The sequence below is a fragment of the Petaurus breviceps genome, unplaced genomic scaffold, assembly GCF_028583685.1.
Source record: "Petaurus breviceps papuanus isolate PSGF00001 unplaced genomic scaffold, PetGlider_PUasm1.0 221, whole genome shotgun sequence".
Lineage (NCBI taxonomy): Eukaryota > Metazoa > Chordata > Mammalia > Diprotodontia > Petauridae > Petaurus > Petaurus breviceps.
This window is the reverse complement of record NW_027185877.1, coordinates 5348651-5368236: the sequence shown is the minus strand read 5'-3', so window position 1 is coordinate 5368236 and position 19586 is coordinate 5348651. Positions and strand designations below refer to the sequence as shown.

Below are 19586 nucleotides of genomic sequence, written 5' to 3'. Positions count from 1 at the left end.
TTGGGGTTAAGTGACTTGCCCAAGGTCACATGGCTAGTAAGAGTTAAGTTCTGAAGTCACATCTGAACTCAGGTCCTCCTGACTTCAGGGCTGCCCCTCTATTCAGTGTGCCACCTAGCAGCCCCAATAACCCTTTTTCTTTAAGACTATCTCTGTAGATAGTACAATCTCAGACAGGGTCTACCATGTTTGAAAACAAAACAAAACAAAAATACCTTGACCAAAGTCCCAGAAACATACTGCAACTGCTTTTTGAAAACCATCTTAGTTAGGCGAAGACAAGCTTGTCAAGAGTAGGTTGGTCACTTGATGCTGAAGTCTTTGGCCTTAGAAATTCTTAAAACAAAGAAAAAATAAAACTAGTCATTCTACTTCAGCACTGACAATGTCACTATGGTTGGAAAGATGAAAGTGGGTGGCCGAGTGCGCCGCGGAGGTTCCGACAGCCTGATGCTAGGTCCGCGCCCGCAGCCATTTCTCCCTCTCCCCGCCCCCCCCCCCCCCCCGCGCCACGCCTTCCCCTTCCTCCTTCCTCCCCTTCCCTACCCCCGCCCAGCTCTGCCTGGTCTGGCCCGGCCCGGCCCAGCCTGGCCTGGCTAGGAGGGGCAACCAGAAGCCTCCCGGTGGACGCCCAGGTGGTTTATATTTGCCGCTTAAAGTTGGGAAAAGGAAAACAGCTTTTTGAATAATAAAGATGCCTCCTAAATTCAAGCGCCACCTAAATGATGATGATGTCACTGGTTCCTTGAAAAGTGAAAGCAGAAATCTTTTGGAAGAAGATTCAGATGAAGAAGGGGATTTTTTTCTAAGGAGCCCATCTGGACCAAAATTTGGACCTTGGAATGACAAAATTAAGCATGTACAGAATCAGGTGGATGAAATAACTGATGTCATGCAAGAGAATATTACAAAAGTGATTGAAAGAGGAGAGAGATTGGATGGACTACAAGACAAATCAGAAAGCTTATCAGATAACGCAACAGCTTTTAGCAACAGATCTAAACAGCTTCGCAGACAAATGTGGTGGCCGTGGATGCAAAATGAAGGCCATCATGGCTCTGGTAGCTGTTATCGTTTTGCTGATGTGCTAATTTGCCCTGAGATGGCCAAAAAGGCAAGCAGCAGAACCTAAGAGAAGCCTGCAGGAACCTGAGTAATCCACAAATGGGATCATCTGAACCTGAAAAAGCACACACTGGCTCATGTTGAAAGTTTAACATTGTTTTGACCTATTTTCACTTAATAAATAATTAGAGACAAAAAAAAGTGGGTGCTAAGAATCACAGAAATAATTCTTAAGTCTTCCATAAACATGAATTTTACTCTTATAATGTGAGATACATGTCCAATGAGTAGTAAGTGGATATCTTAGTAGAAGAATGAAATCATATTGACATTGACAACCTCATATAGATTTTTAAAAAGGAGACAAATGAAAACTGCAGCTAAATAAAAGGAAGGCTCACAAGTCCTCTTTGAAGAGGCAGCTAAAAACATTGATGAAGCTGTTTTTATTGTTTATCCAAATGCAATAAACATCATTCTATGGTATTTTATCAGTTAATCGTGCAGTCCTCATAAGGAACACTTATAACCAAGTGTCCTTGGCAACCAAGGAGATAATTTCAATTTCTATGTCAATTATTTGTTCAAGGGAATGAAGAGGTTAAAAAATTTCTACAAATAGCCAAATATAATTTTCCAAATTAAATCAAACCTTACTTTAATTCTTGGTAACTTCAGTGCAGAAGCATAGTAGAGAATTTTGGAAAATATGGCAAAAATATGGCTCAGGGGTTAGAAACAAATGAGGCCATCTGCATAGAATCCTAATTCTTATATTTCATGATTACTGTCATTAAAAGGAGAGCTATGGACATGAGAAGCCATGAACAATATCACAAAAATTCATTTTATTTCAACAGATTGGAAATTACTAGTTAATGATATGGTAGTCATTTCCAAATGAGCTTTCTCCATATGATCAGATAATTTCCTTCCTAGAACAACTCAATACCAAACTGGAAGAAAGTTTAAAAATGAGAGTACATGGCATGTCTCAAATGTACTGCTTCCTCACTTTTAAGAGGTCACACATCACAAGTTGCCTACTAGACATGTTTAAATGGATATTCCACAGGCTTCTTAAATTCAACATGTCCAAAGCAGAATCCATTCTCATCCTCTTCTCCCATCCCCAAATGCCTTCTTTCCTCTGAAATTCTATATTTATGTTTAGCTAGCAATTTAACTCGTTACCCAGGTTCACAAATATGTGACTTACTTCTAATCATACTCAATCATCCACTATATCTAATCAGTTTTCAAATTTTATCATTACTACCTTCACAATATCTCTTACATTCTCTTCTCTCAGGCAGCTTTACCCCCATCAGACCCTCATTATCATCTCTTTCACAGACTACTAACATAATTGGTCTCATTGCCTTATGGTTCCCTCTTCTCTTACAGTGCTCATCTTCACATAAAAATGCATTGAATGAGCATTTTTATGTACAACTATTATTTCTGGCACAAGCAAAACCAATGATGCTAAAATCAGAAGCAAACACTTAAATGAGGAAATTGTTTATTTCTAAGCTATATCATTTAATTATTCATATTCATGAGAATGTAAGTCATTCTGCAATTTATAAATGGTCTAAGGATATAAATAGGCAATGTTCAAAGGAAGAAAAAGAAAGTTCCAATATCTATGTGAAAAATAATTCAAGTCACTTATAATTAGAGATATACAAATAGAGCAATTCTTATATCCCACCTCTCACCCATCAGACTGGTAAAAATGACAAAAAAAGGATCAAAATGTAGAAAAAAATATTGCTTTTCTTTTTTGGTAGTAAAGAACTGAAAATTAAGGGATGCCCAATATTTGGAGAATGGCTGAAAAATATGGTATACAAATACAAGGAAATAACGGTATGATGTTAGAGTTATGAAAAGTACTCTTTTTGTTGACAGAACTTTCAAAGAATCTTGAATGATTTTGACGAATGGGTGAGAGATACTTTGTTGTAAGAGAACCTTTAAAGTGATATTTTGCTCCACAAAATCAATACGTAACCAATAATAAGGACAGAGGAAAATGAACTGTTGTACATTTTAGTCAATTGCGCTATAATAAAGATAGGTACTCCTATAGAATATACCTTATGGAAGTATGCTTCTTCTGTATTAGTGCCATCATTAAGGATTCCCTAGCTTGCAGGCAGATGAGTCTCATAAGGAGTGTGTGTGTGTGTGTGTGTGTGTGTGTGTGTGTGTATAGGTATATGACCTGGTACTCCTTAATGTTCATTAAGTATACTTTTTCCAGTATTAAGTATTTTTTTTCCACTCCTATAGTATCTTCCCCTTTTCCAAATGCCTTGAGAATTGATCATCTTGATACTCCCTTCTCTCTAGGTTTTTGTGATACTTATCTCTTTTGATTCATTTCCTAAGCCCTCTTCAGTTTCTTTTGCTTATTCTTCAGCCAGATAACCTCAGCCTTCTGTGGGTGTTCACCAAGAATCTCACCTTTGTTCTCTTCTTTGTTATTTTTGCAATTTGATGGGTTCTCTTGCATTCATTTATCATATCTATGCAGATGACTCCCAGAGCTACTTGTCTAGCAGGCTCTAAGCACATTCCTGTTTGCCGTTTCATAAACTCTAACTTTCTATTGATATATTTCACATACATCTTAATTTAAATTCAACATATCTCAAAATGGATTATCTTCCCTCCCCAACACTCCTTGATTTCCTTATTATTATTGAGGGTATCCCTATCCTCCTATAACACAGGCTTGAAAGCTGGAGGTCATCTTTGACTCCTCCTTCTCTCCCTCCCCCATGTCCAATCTGTTACAAATTCCTACCTTTATAACTTCTCTCATATATGTTCCCATCTTTCCTCTACCACTGACACACTACCTAGGTGCAGATCTTCATCATTTTGTGCCTAGCCTTTTTCAGTGTCTTTCTCTTTTCTCCCTGTGTTTAGATATCTCCTCACTCTAATCCATACTCCACCCTCCTATCACATTGATCTTCCCAAATTACAGGTCTGATCATGTCACCTTCCTATTTCACAAATTAAAATTGTTCCCTATTTGTGTCAGAAATAAATACAAAATCTTCTGTTCATCTTTTAAAGGCCTTCATGATGTGACTTTTTCCTACCTTTCCAGTCCCCTTATACTTCTCACTTCTTTATATTTTCTTATGCTCCCATTTACTTTGAACTCCAGTAAAAATGTCTCTCAATTGCTACTCCCACAAGACACTCCCTTTCCTGAATCTGGACATGGTCCCTGAATGTCCCCCAAGCCAGGAAATTTCTCTGTCTTTGTCTCCTTGTGCTGGATCCTTTGACTTCCTTCAAGTCTCAACTGAAGTTCCACATTCTTCAGGAAGATTTTTTCCCCCAGTTCCCCTTAGTGCCTTCCCTCTGAGGTTAAATCAAATTTATCTTGTATATATCTTTGTTGTACTTCGTTATTTCAAAGTTTTCTCCCCTATTATACTGTGAGCTACTTGAGAGCAGGTGCTATATTTTTGCCTTCTTTGTATCCCCAACAATTCATATAGTAGGTAAATAATAAAGATGGATTTTAATATGTGCTGGACTGCATGGCTTCTGAGACTTGTGCACTATGTTTCTACCACTATAGATCCTTTCTTTATGAAGGAAGTTGAATCCTGCTGATTTTTCAATCTTTATTCCCTTTAGAGCTATTTCTACCTTTCATGTCAACATCTGCGAATGAGATGGTAGGATTCAAGTGTCATGATTCTACTGTTCCTAATGCTGAAAACAACTGATCTTTGCATATCTTTTCCATTTTACTTCTGTTTGCTGGACTCCTTCCATTTTCCCTCTGAAATGCCTTCATGATTACTTAGTTGGATCTCTTACCATTCCTTTTTTGAAATGTTTTGCTCTCTACTGCTTCTTTCTCCCTCATGAAGTCATACTACTCAGAAACACATTAAACAAAAGTTAGAAGGAAACTCAGAAGCCATTCAGTCCAGTGCATATCCAAAATAAGCCCCCAATATCATCTATCTTAAAATTGGTCAATCATGCTCTGATCAAAGACTTCTAAGAAGAGGGAACTCATCACTTCTTAAGACATTTAAACCCACCCTTTGGATATCTCTATTTGGCTTTTCCTTCCTCATTTAAAACCAAAATTTACCTCTTAGCAATTCTCACCAATTGCTACTATTTATTCCCTTTGTGGTTAAACAAAACAAGTAACACCCCTCCTCCACATGACAATTCTTCAACTACTTGAACATAACTAACAGACTCTCTCTAAGTCTAGCTCCAAGTTGAACATACCCAATTCCTTGAACTTATCTTCTTAAGACATGCAGAGAGACAAGCATATAAAAAAGTATCTAATACATGATTTATGATTAATTGTTTGACCCAAATCCCTTTACCACTCTGGTTGTCATCATCTGGATTTTCTCTAGCTTATAATTGTCCTTCTTCTTCTCTAAAGCAAAAGATTATTATCCATCATCTGTCCATTTCACTATCTAAAGTTTAACAGCTCTTTGGCAAGGCTGAAGCTAATCACCATTAACATGCCTATCATATATCTTCCCATCTACAAGAATGTCAATTTTGTAGTGAGTGTAAACCTGGACTGTAGTCTAGACTTGTCTTATTTTAAATTCAAACTTTGAGAGGGAGGGAAAGAAAATTTGGAACTCCAAAACTTGTGGAACTGAAGTAAACTAAAAGTAAATACAATTTTAAAAATAAATAAATTCAAGCTTTGCCACTTACTAGCTATGTGATCTTCAGCAAATCATTTAAATCATGGGTTTCAGCTTTCTCATCTACAAAATGAGAGGCAGCTTAATTAAAGGATATTTACAATCCATAGAAATAACCCTCATATATTCAATAGAGTAGCATTCTGTTGTAAGAAAATTTTTAAAAATGGTATTTAGTTTTCCCTAATTTAAATAAGGCAATAAAGTTCATGCTAAATTTTGGGCAAAAGCAAAAGATAAAGGAGATAACATTAAGGAAAGTTCATGAAAAGAGATATTCCCTTTTCTAAAAATATTTTTTATTCAATAGGCTCCTTCATGAAGTGTTGTGTGTCTGTGTGTGTGTGTGTGTATGTGTGTGTGTGTGTGTGTGTGTGTAATGTATGAATTAATTTTTCAGAAATTTTTCTGGTGCTACAGTTAGACATCTGCAGGGGGCCAGTGTCACTGCTTTTGATTTAGCTCTTCATAATGAAGGCAGCCACATTACACAATGGGTGATAAGGGTTGGACTTCATTCACAGCAAAGGAAATTAAATTTTTCCCATTTTGATTGATTCCAACACTCACTGTTCTTGTGATAAATTGATAAAAAAAAAAGCTGTACCTGAAAGGGGGAAAAATGAAATTAATAAAGGAATGAGGGAAGCTTAAGTGTGAAATAAGTATGCTAACAGAAAAGAGTTGGAAAATGTTAGAGTATCTATTCATTATGTAAGAGTATGATAAAGAAGGTACTGCAGGGGGATTTATGTAGATGAAATGAATTAGTGCATGTTTCTTGGAAACTTGATAAACAGCAGTAGGTACTTAGTCAGTGGAAATAATTTGTTCCACAGCCCCCGTGTGTGCCCAAATCATTGTGGCAATTATAGTTGTTGATTACTGCCAAATGATTTTTTAAATTCTGTGCAGTGGAACTAAGACAAAGACATCTATAACCTAGTGAGGTTGAAATAGAACTGGATACGAAGTATCGGGAGCTTGTATCTGTAGCAGCTTTGAGGCCATGGGCAGCCTCCCTGAGACTCAATTTACCTCATTTAGAAAATGAGGGTAAAATACTTTTGTAGCTTATGGCCCACAGCCAAAAGCCAAAGGCTTATATCGACCAGGTTCACTTAATAAACTCCTATAATCAACCCTACACACTTGTAGTGGCTAGCTCATAGGATTGGTGTAAGGTTGCAGTCTTTCCTTACTCCCTTAGCTGCTTCTGTCCTTCCAACTCAAAATTTACCTCATATTTATTTTGCATAAATTTTTGTATACATTTCTACTTATATATGTCGTCTCCTTCATAGAATTTAAACTCCATGAGGGGGAAGGACTGTTTCATCTCTGTCTTTGTATACACAGAACCTTTCATATGGTAAGCACTCAATAATTCTTATTCATGGATTTGTTGCACTCCCCACAGAGGCTGTTCTGAACCTCTCCCCTGGCTTTCTCTTTGCCTTCCCTTCCTTTGCCTTGCCTTATTTTCCACATCATCTATTCCTCCATCTCTGTTATCTAAGGACATTATCATACATTAAGAAAATATTCAATGTATTTACAATTCACAGGAAACTTCTTCTCTCTTCACATGACAATACCCTTGAAGGACATGCATTGTTTTCTTCTCTCCTGCTTTAGTTTCTTATGAAGAGGTAACTCTTCTCCTTACCCAAGCCAGCACTTCTGTATGTAAGCTTGACATCATCTGTCCAATTCTCTAACAAATTGTTCCCACAATTTTATAGCTCTATAAACTTCTTTCAATCCTTATAATTTGGTTCATCCCTTCTTGTCTACACATATGACCAAGTCTCCTTCTTGGGAGGGAGGACGCTAGAAAAACACTATCACTGCCCCAAGCTGTTGCCCTATTGTCAGACACCTTGTTTCCCAATCTAGTCCAATTCCAAGGGGAAAAAAAAGACATCTGTATACCCATTTCCCCCTCTCTTTTCAACCACTTGCCCAACAACTCTAGAAAATACTTCTATTTTATGAGAAACTGGCAGTTTGTGATAGTAATGGAATATAAAAATCCCCCTGTATTGGCTTGGTTTTTGGTTTGATTGTGTTAAAACCCAGAGCTTGTTGATTCCACCTGTGGGATGGACTTGTTGACGTAAAAAGAGAGTCCTGAACTGGGAGGAGCTGGTGATGTAGATTTGGAGAGACATGAGAGAGGCAGAAGAACTTTTTGGAAGCAGCACCCTCGTGGAGGCAGAGAGAGACTGAGAGGATTGCTGAGGGCCACTTTGAATTGCCCTGGACCTGCCCCCAGAGCTGCCAAGGACTGAGGAGACATGGCTGTTTTGCTGGTACTTTGTCTGTCTGTTTTGATGGTGTTTTGCCAGATTTGTCCACTGGTGAGAGACAGTCCTGTTGTCGAAGAAGTCCTGGAACCTGGCTGTTGGCTAAGAGCTACTGAGACTGTCCTGCAGACAGAGAGTGAATACTGTCCACTGGTGAAGGCCAGTGCTGTTGTTGCAGGGGTCTGGGAACCTTTCTGTTGGTTCAGAGCTACTGAGACTGTCCTGCAGACAGAGAGTGAATACTGTCCACTGGTGAAGGACAGTGCTGTTGTTGCAGGAGTCTGGGAACCTTTCTGTTGGTTCAGAAGCCCTGAAGAATTTTCTTGTTGTATGTTTACAGAAATCCTGGGAGAGGGTTTTGCTAATGTTTTCAGGGGTCCTAGGACTGTTCTGCAGACAGAGAATGAATTAATGAAGAGACTGGCAATGTATCTTGTGGCCTTGCTAAGCCTCGTCTCCCCAGGAACAAAGGTTGCTGAGAACTTGCCTCATGTCAAGATGAAGAAAAGACCTCCATTTGGGTATTAAGTGCTGTGTTTAAGTTTGTTGTAACTCTGGGGTAGATTCAATTGTGATCTAGGGGTGGGGAACTTTTGACCTTTTTGTGTTCTATGATTGAACAAATGAATGTACTTTACTTATGATTGGAAACTAATCTCCATTGAGAAGAGGGGCTTTGTGATGGACTAAATGAAGATACAGCCTAGGGGTGGAGTAGTATTTAGAACAGGGACTTTGTAATTGATTGAATGAATGTAAGGTCCTGGGGTGGGGTAGTACTTGGAGATTATTTAATCACACTTAGTAAATGCTGTATTTTGAATGATATCATGTTTTGATCTTCTCTGTCCTTGGTTTGTCACTGAATAAAATGGAGAGCACCTATGCTGGTATTTTGAACCTTGGGAAGTTGCCTTTCCTTGGCATTACATTACACAGTTCCCTAAACTTTCCCAGGCCTCACAAAAGACTAAATACAGCCAAATGCAAAATCAGTAACAACAAACTCAGAAACGATCTGTATCTGCATTTCTCATTTATAAAATATTATTTTTTTAATTCTTCAAAGGGTCAGTACATAGAAGTAAAAAGGTCAATGGACACTCAGACAAGGGTTGAGCAAAGGAAAGAGTGGAAGCAAAAAGTTGAGGAGCTGCAATCAAAAGTCGAAGTTAATGATTTATGAAGAGGAAATAAAGATTTGAAGGTGAAGGGGGTCTTCTGTTCCATGTATTATGAGGTCTGCAGAATCTAAGCAGCATCAATAAGGAATATGCTTTCCCCTAGATTTCGTTACTTTATTTTAAAAAATATTTTATTAATATATTCCTCCCACTACCCTCAATGGGAAATTTTTTATTAAATGAAAAATAAAGCCTTCAATTCTTCACTACATACCCCAACAAAACAAATTCCCACCTTAGCCAAGTCTGAAAATGCATGTAAAATACTTTCTGTATTTCATGTTCATTGCCTCTCTGTGAGGAGATGAGAGGCATGTTTCATCTTTATTCTTTCGCACTCCTGGTTTATCATCACACTAATCAGAGTTCTAACATCTCTGAAAGCTGTTTTTCCCCCTTTGGATTGCTATTTGTTGTTGTTCAGTCATTGCAGCCCTTTCCAACTCTCTGTGATGCCATTTTGGGTTTTCTTGGCAAAGATACTGGAGTAGTTTGCCATTTCCTTCTCTTCATTTTACAGATGATGAAATTGAGGCAGACAAGGTTAAGGTTGACTTTCCCAGGGTCACACAGCTAGGAAGTGTTTGAGGCCAGATTTAAACCCATGAAAATGAGTCTTCTTAACTCTAGGTCTGGCACAGTATCCACTGTGCCAACTAAATGCCTACATCATTGTTGTCACTGTATAAATTAGTCTAGTTCTGTTCACTTCTCTCTGGCATCAGTTCATAGGAATCTTCACATTTTTCTTCTAATATTTTCCATTTCATAATTTCTTATGGAACAATAATATTCCATTATATTCATATATCGTGATTTGTTTAGGAGAACACCCCCTTAGTTTTCAAAATTTGTTTTCCATAAAAATAGTTGCCATAATCATGTATACATATAAATCATTTTCCTTTTTTTAGCTTCTTTGAGGATATAGGCCTAGTAATGATATTGCTGGTTCAAGAGATACTTAAGTTTGGTAACATTCTTGGCCTAGTAAAAATTTGCTTCCCAGAATGACTTGATCAACTGACTTCCTGCTTATATACCTGTTTTCCCACAAAGATTATCAATGACCTCACTTGGCTAAAGAAAACGTTTTGCCATCATCAAGTGCCAGATTTTCTTCATTTATTCATTCTCCCTTTATCCTCCTGTGATTATTTTCTCAGTTTAAACTAAGAAAAATGGTGGTGGGGTGGGGGGAGGATTCTCAAATGTTGGTTTGTTTTCATGGACTCAGAATCATAAATTACTTAAAAGAAATTACTTCAACTGATATTTTCAAATCAATTCATCTGCCCCCTTAACATTCCCAACAAGTGGTTGTCCACTTTTTGCTTGAAAACCTACAAAAAGTAGCCCTTTCCATTCTAAGACTACTCATTCCCCTTTAGGGATGGCTCTAATTACTAGTAAATTTTCTTTTTTTTAAGAGAGACTTTATTAATTTTTAGTTTCCAACATTCAATTCCACAAGATTCTGAGTTAAAATTTTATCTCTCCCTGTCTTTCCCCTACTCCCCACCCCAAAATACCAAGCCTACTGAATACCCTTTCCCCCAATATGTTCTTTCTTATATCCTTCCCCTTTACCGCCCCCCCCCAACTTTCCAGGAGGGCAAGATGGGTTTCTATACCCAAGTACCTGTATATCTTTTTTCACAGTTGCATCTAAAAAAAACAATTTTTTAAACATTAGCTTTTCCAGATTTGTTTTCCCTTCTTCTCTCCTCACATACCCCCACTGGGAAGATAAGCAATTCAATATAGATTGTACATGTTTAGTTGCCCAAATCATTTCCATAGTAGTTATATTGAGAAAGACTAACTATATTTCCCTCCATTCTATTCTGCCCCCCACTTAATTCTATTGTATCCTTGGACCCTATCCCTTTTCAAAAATGTTTGCTTCTAACTACCCTCTCCCCCAATCTGCCCTCCCTTGTATCCTCCCCCCTCTTATTCCCTACCCCGCCTATTAACCTGTAGGGTAAGATGCCTAATTGAGTGGTGTATGTTATTCCCTCCTGTATTGTAATGCCAAAGAAAGGTAACTTCGCAAGGTTCAGAATACCAGCATAGGTGCTCTCCATTTTATTCAGTGACAAACCAAGAACAGAGAAGGTCAAAACATGACATCATTCAAAATACAGCATTTGCTAAGGGTGATTAAATAATCTCCAAGTACTACCCCACCCCAGTACCTTACATTCATTCAGTCAATTACAAAGTCCCTGTTCTAAATACTACTCCACCCCTAGGCTGTACCTTCATTTAGTCCACCACAAAGCCCCTCTTCTCAAATGGAGATTAGTTTCCAATCTAAGTAAAGTACATTCATTTGTTCAACCATAGAGCACAAAAAGGTCAAAAGTACCCCACTCCTGGATCACAATTGAATCTACCCCAGAGTTACATCAAGTTTAAGCACAGCACATAATACCCAAATGGAGGTCTTTTCTTCATCTTGACATGAGGCAAGTTCTCAGCAATCTTAGTTCCTGGGGAGACAAGGCTTAGCAAGGCCACAAGATACATTGCCAGTCCCTTCATTAATTCATCCTCTGTCTGTAGAACAGTCCTAGAACCCCTGAAAACATTAGCAAAACCCTCTCCCAGGATTTCTGTAAACATACAACAAGAAAATCCTTCTTCAGGGCTTCTGAACCAACAGAAAGGTTCCCAGACCCCTGCAAGAACAGCACTGTCCTTCACCAGTGGACAGTAGTCACTCTCTGTCTGCAGGACAGTCTCAGTAGCTCTGAACCAACAGAAAGGTTCCCAGATCCCTGCAACAACAGCACTGTCCTTCACCAGTGGACAGTAGTCACTCTCTGTCTGCAGGACAGTCTCAGGGCTTCTTAGCCAACAGCCAGGTTCCAGGACTTCTTCAACAGGACTGTCTTTCACCAGTGGACAAATCTGGCAGAACAACATCAAAACAGACAGACAAAGTACCAGCAAAACAGCCATGTCTCCTCAGTTCTTGGCAGCTCAGGGGGCAGGTCTCAAAAGTCCAGGGCAATTCAAAGTGGCCCCCAGCACTTCTCTCAGTCTCTCTCTCTGCCTCCACGAGGTGCTGCTTCCAAAAAGTTCTTCTGCCTCCCTCTTGTCTCTCCAAATCTAAGTCACCAGCTCCTCCCAGTTCAGGACTTTCTTTTCACATCAACAAGTCCATCCCACAGGTGGGATTAACAAGCTCTGGGTTTTAACACAATCAGTTTGAAAACCAAGCCAATACAGGGGGATCTTTTCTATTCCATTACTATCACATTCCACCCCTCCAGGATCATTAGCCTTACAATCTCAATCTAAATGGCCAAGGATCCTGGAACAAACAGAGGCACTATGCTTTGTACATCCTGCCGACTACACCATAATGTATTGTAATGCCAAGGAAAGGTAACTTCCCAAGGTTCTGAATACCAGCATAGGTGCTCTCCATTTTATTCAGTGACAAACCAAGAACAGAGAAGGTCAAAACATGAGATCATTCAAAATACAGCTAAGGGTGATTAAATAATCTCCAAGTACTACCCCACCCCAGGACCTTCCAATCATTCAATCAATTACAAAGTCCCTGTTCTAAATACTACTCCACCCCTAGGCTGTACCTTCATTTAGTTCACTTTTCTAGTGGACTATAAAGCCCCTTTAGTCCAAAGCCCCTCTTCTCAAATGGAGATTAGTTTCCAATCTAAGTAAAGTACTTTCATTTGTTCAACCATAGAGCACAAAAAGGTCAAAAGTTCCCCACCCCTGGTTCACAATTGAATCTACCCCAGAGTTACATCAAGTTTAAGCACAGCACTTAATACCCAAATGGAGATCTTTTCTTCATCTTGACATGAGGCAAGTTCTCAGCAATCTTTGTTCCTGGGGAGACAAGGCTTAGCAAGGTCACAAAATACATTGCCAGTCCCTTCATTAATTCATCCTCTGTCTGTAGAACAGTCCTAGAACCCCTGAAAACATTAGCAAAACCCTCTCCCAGGATCTCTGTAAACATACAACAAGAAAATCCTTCTCCAGGGCTTTAGATATCATTCCTTCATATTCAACTTATCCTGTACCCTCTGTCTATGTATACATGAACATACAAATACCCACATTCACATATGTAGTTATATACACATACATCCTATATATACATGTATATGTATGTATGCATATATATTCCCTTCAGTTATCTTCATACTTAAAAAAGTGTTATGAGTGATAGTAATCATTTTTCCATGTAGGAATATAAATAATTCAACTTTAATAAGTTCCTTATGATTTATTTTTCCTGTTTACCTTCTCATTCTTCTCTTGCTTCTTTTATTTGAAAGTCAGATTTTCTGTTCAGCTCAGGTTTTTTCATCAAGAATGCTTGAAAGTCCTCTATTTCATTGAATGACCATATTTTTCACTGTAGTATTATACTCAGTTTTGCTGGGTAGGTGATTCTTGGTTTTAATCCTAGCTCCTTTGACCAACAGAATATCATATTCCAAGTCCTTATATTCAGTAATGTAGAAGCTGCTAGGTCTTGTGTTATCCTGATTGTGTTTCTGCAATACTCAAATTGTTTCTTCCTGACTACTTGCAGTATTTTCTCATTAACCTAGGAGCTCTGGAAGTTAGCTATAATATTCCTAGGAGTTTTCTTTTGCAATCTTTTTTCAAGAGGTGATTAGTGAATTCTTTCAATTTCTTTTTTGCCCCCTGGTTCTAGAATATGAGGGCCATTTTTTTGCTTGATATTTCTTGAAAGATGGTGTCTAGACTTATTTTGATCATGTCTTTCAGGTAGTCCAATAATTTTTAAAATCTCTCTCCTGGATGTGTTTTCCAGGTAAGTGGTTTTTCTAATGAGATATTTCACATTGCCTTCTATTTTTTCATTTGTTTGCATCTGTTTTATAGTATATCTTGATTTCTCATAAAGTAATTAGCTTCCAATTGCTCCAACCTAATTTTGAAGGAATTATTCTCTTGAGTGAATTTTTGAAAGTCCTTTTCCATCTGACAAATTCATCTTTTTAAAGCATTCTTCTTATTGGCTTTTGGGGCCTCTTTTGCCATTTGAGTTAGTCTATTTTTAAGGTGTTATTTTCTTCATTGTGTTTTTTTTTTCTCCTTTAGCAGGTTGTTGACTTGCTTTTCTTGATTTTCTTGTCTCATTTTCATTTCTCTTCCCAATTTTTCTTCCCCTTCTCTTACTCGATTTTCAAAATCCTTCTTGAGCTCCTCCATGGCCTGTAAGCAATTCACATTTTTCTTGGAGGCTTTTGATGCAGGAGTTCTGAGTTTGCTGCCTTCCTCCTGCTCCATGTCTTGATTATTTTTGTCCCAAAAAAAGGATTCTATCATCTGTTTGTGCTTCCATTCCTTGCTCATATTGGCAGACAATTACTTGACTTCTGAGCTCTTTACCATGGTAGAACCCTGCTTGCAGAATGGAGAGAGCAATGATCCAAATCACTGGGGTTTTTGGAACTGCCGGAGCTATTAGATGGGCACCCTCTCTACTGCCCCCACATGCTTTGGCTAATTTGTCACATACCCCAGTAACACCACCCAAGACTGTGATCTGGATCCAAGCAGGTCAAAGCAAGAGGGCTTAGCCTCTGAATGGTCGCTTGGTCCCTCTCCTATCTGCAGGCCAGGAGCCCTGGAAGAAGCTACCATGTCTCCTCCACTTCTTTCTTCAAGGGCAGCATCTGGACTGCACTCTCCCTGTTAACAACAAAGTTCAACACTGAACTTTTACTTTGTCTTTGTAATTTGTGGATTGAGAAGCCTGGAAACCACTATAGCTGCTGGTGATTTACTCTTGTGAAGTTTGCTCCAGCTGCCTGCTGGTCAGGGCTACTCTGGGGCTAAAACCACGGCTCATTTGGGACTTTGTTCTGCTCCCAGCACGATGTGATGGACCCTACCCGCAAGCCTGCTGGGCTTCCTTCAGCAGGAGATTTGTTTCTCTCTGTCACTTTGTGGGTTCTGTAGCTCTAAAGTTTGTTTAGAGTCATTTCTTACATGACTGGAGGAGGTGGAAGTCATAGCCATCCAGAAGTCCTGTTTCTACTCAGCCATCTTGGCTCCACCCCCCTATTTTTCTTTTCTTTAGGTTTAAATTTCCTTATTTTGAACTTCCTCTCTTTGCTCTATTACTATCCTCTGGGATTTTTAGGACTGTGGAAATTGTGTGTGCTCTTTTGTTTATAAACTGCTTTAAACAGCAAAACAACAAAGAAACTGACTTTTTACTCACCTCCAGAAATATTTTTGAGTGGATCTTGAAGGGTTCAATGAATTAAAATGATAATTTGTTAAAATGATAGGATAGGCACAAAAAATCTTACCTGGTAAACTCAGACAACCAACATCTTCCATGGTCTGACATCTTCATAGTTTCCTCCCATACCATTCTTATCTTTTCTAGGCTTCAGCACCTTATAGAGAAAAGATTACAAAACTTGAAATCAGAGAACTTGTGTTCAGATCTGACTTTATAATCTATTATCTGAGTGACCTTGAGCCAGTCACTCCTCAACCCTGGGCCTCAGGTCTCTCATCTATGGGAAAAGAGATGATTACACTAGATTACTTCTGAGATCACTTCCAATGCTAAATCAATGACACCATGACTCTCATGCTGTCAGCCAATCAGCATGTCTTTATCATTTTAAAAATTGTTTTAACACACAATCAGGAGGAAAAATAAAATATTGTATTAAATTGAAAAAAGAAATAAACACTCTACCAGACAATGTGATAAACACTGGGGAAGCAAATACAAAAATTACACAGTCATTCTCTCAGGAAGCTCATGTTCTAACAGGCATTACAATATATTCTTTGTTAATTTAATGTAGGGTGTAACCAAAGAAATGCAGTTATTGGGAGGGGGAATAAGAATCTTAGGGAATTGAGAAAAACTTCTTGAAGGAGATAACACTAAATTAGAGCTTTGAAGGGAGTCATGTTATAAGAATTGGAGGTAGGTGACTCAAAGTACTCCAGATATGAGGAACAGTCTATGAAAAGGAACAAAAAGGGAGACAAGCAAGTAGGCCATCCTTACTTGAGTTTAGAGTATATGAGAAGTAATATGGAATCAGCCTGAAAAGATAGCTTTATCCATACCCAAGTATAGATAAAGTCTAAAAGCAATGACCTGACAAACTCATACTTAGGGGTAGGTGTCTGTACCACAGATTAGGAGGCTACCACAGCCAGGTAATTATAGAATCCAAGGTTTAGAGCTATTCACTTAGTCCAATGCACTCATTTTATGTATTGAAGCAAAAGTGGAGTTTGGGTTTTGAATTGTGCAAGTTAAGCAACTGGGTTGCCCAGTAGATAGAGTACTGGGCCTAGAGAAAGAAGAACAGCGGTATTAAATGCCTAACAGGGGAGTTTGGCTTTATCATAATGGCAATAGGGAAGTGATGGAGGCTTTTTGAGCATAGGTCTGATGTGGTTGGTCCTGAACTTTAGGAATATCTCTTTGGCAGCTGTATGGAGGATCAACTGAGTCTAAGAAGACAAAATAGCAGGCTGCTGTAAGTAGTCCAGGTGAACGAGTATGAAGGACAGTATCAGGGTGATTGCCATGTGAGTAAGAGACAAGAGGGTGGATGCAAAGGAGGCTAGAGATGTGAAATCAACAAGATTACATTCTAGGCTTTTGAGACAGAAGCATACCTATACACAGTCAGAGACAGACATCCATATACTGAAAAAAATGCATTTCCAAAGAGAGACTGAGTCACTAATAAAGGGACAGTTGGAAATCAGAGTTCATCCGGCCTTAGCATGGGGAGGTGCTCATTGTGATGGAAAGAATAGCTTCCAGGGAACAGCTTTCATGTACCTGGTCGGCAGGAGCCCATTCCCCCCATTCCTCCCCACCTCCTGCAGGGCTGTTTCAGTAACTAATGCTCTGTTGGGGACTCAGACTTAGGGAACTAAGCCCACTTGCCCGATGAGTGGTTTGTTTACCTGCTGTTTCTTTGATAATTTGCCAGGAAGAAAGAGAAGCAGCACTTAGCTCCACTCTCTTGACAAGAACCCAAGTGAGGCAAAAAGCCACTTAAGAATATCTGTAGAATTGTTTCTCTTAGGCTATATCCAAACATCCAAGTATGGATAAAGTCTAAAAGCAATGACCTGGCAAACTGACCCTTGGGGATAGGGGTCTGCACTCCAGATTAGGGGGCTATCACAGCCAGGTAACTATAGGTAATTATAATATTATATATATATGTGTGTGTGTGTGTGTGTGTAGCTAAATATATATAATATATAAGGTTTAGAGTCATTCACTTAGTCCAATGCACTCATTTTATGTATTAAAGCAAAAGTGGCATTGTTTGGTCTTGAATTTTGCAAGTTAAACAACTAGGTTGCCTGGTAGATAGAGTACTGGCCTGGAGTGAGGAATACCTCTATTCAAATATTATTTCAGACTCTGACTAGTTATGACTCTGGTAAGATATTAAACCTCTGCTTGCCTCTGTTTCCTCAATGGTAAAAAGAAGATAATAATAGTACCTACCTCACAAGGTTTTGTGAAGATTTAAAGACACGATATTTATAAAATACTTAGTACAATGCCTAGCACACAGTAGACTCTATATAAATGCTTATCCCTTCCCCTTCCATTCCTGAATTGTCTCAGTTTCCTACTTTATTCTGCATTTATAGACAACCACAAAATATATAAAGCTATATACAAACTTAAGTTCTTCAAAATTCCTACTTTCGACAGGATTTGGCCAGGTACTCATTCAATGTTTATTAGGTATAGATGCAAAGAGATGTTCAGAATCTGAAGAAGTTGTTGTTGTTGTTGTTTAATACTTTTACTGTCTAATTATGGGGAAAAGGAGGAACCTAAATGTGGAATGAGATGCCTCAGAAGGTAGTAGTTTCCCTCTTACTAGATATCTTAAGGCAAATGATAAATGATCACTTCTGGGGTGATTGTACTCATTTGAAAGGTGTGGGTTGAATTACATTGTCCAACAGGTCACTTTCAGCTTTCAAATTCAATCATTATATGAAAAACAATGGATATGGGAGTAGAAAAATATTCAAGAAGGGGTACTGAATATCTCAACATATGCCCACTTCATTCTTTTTACTGAAGACTGGCTCCACATGTACATACATGTGTGTATATACATAATAACATATGCATGCCTAAATGTGTATATAGACACAGTGTGTTTGTGTGTACACATGTCCATACACACATATCTATGTGACACATTTTGTTCTCATATTTTTCCCCTTTACTCCTCTACCACTGACACATTTTCTTCCTTCTGGGGCATCATCAACATGATCATCATCAAAAGTTCTATCTCAACTTAAAGACACGTGGGATAAGGACAACATCAATCAGTCTCATCATTCTGGCTGCTGCTAGAGTTGTTCCAAAGATATTTTCATTGAGCCTACAGAAAATGAAATTTTATCCCAATACTTTTATTCAAGTGCAAAAATTTTCATCTTCCTGTGCAATAGAACATGGAATATTAAACTCAATGGGTAGGAAAGCAACCTGTTCTAGGGCTATTGCTATCTGAATTATATTACATAAACAAGGTGAAAATAATCAAAGCAATTGCTAACATAGTATGTACTTAATAAAGCTTGTTCGCTTGATATTTATACAGAACTTTTAGGATGCAGAAATACTTTATTTGTGAAATCTCATTTGATAAAACAACTCTGAGTTTAAGAGTACACATGAACATATCCATCCACCCATCCATCCCTCCTCTCTGTCTCTCCTTCCCTCCCTCCCTTATCTCTTATCACAGGCCCAATTAAAGAGTTTTGTGGTTCACAAATATGTGTATGTGATGTCATAAACCCAGTTACCATATACAAATATACATATATATATATATAAGTATATGTATATATGTGTTACATATACTAACATGGTTTTGTTGTTGTTACCGCTAGGTGGTGCAGTCGAAGGAGCACTGGCCTTGGAGTCAGGAAGAATAATCTTCATGAGTTCAAATCTGGACCTAAGGCACTATGTGACCCTGGGCAAGTCACTTGACCCTATTTGCCTCAGTTTCCTCATCTGTCAAATGAGCTGGAGAAGGAAATGGTAAACCATTCTATTATCTTTGTCAAGAAAACTCTCCATGGAGTCACAGAGTTGGACATGACTGAAACTACTGAACTACAATAATTCATCTAAACCTTGACAGGTTCTCTTAAATCCTGAATATGGAAATACAGACCCATAGTTTCATTCAAAAGATGTCCGTATTTCTGGGTATATA

The 19586-nt window shown here is 38.4% G+C and overlaps 1 pseudogene; it reads left to right on the top strand.

Annotated features, from left to right (window-relative positions):
* Positions 1–542: 542 nt before the first annotated feature.
* Positions 543–19586, top strand: part of LOC138166331 (vesicle-associated membrane protein 4-like) — a 35923-nt pseudogene continuing 16879 nt past the window's right edge.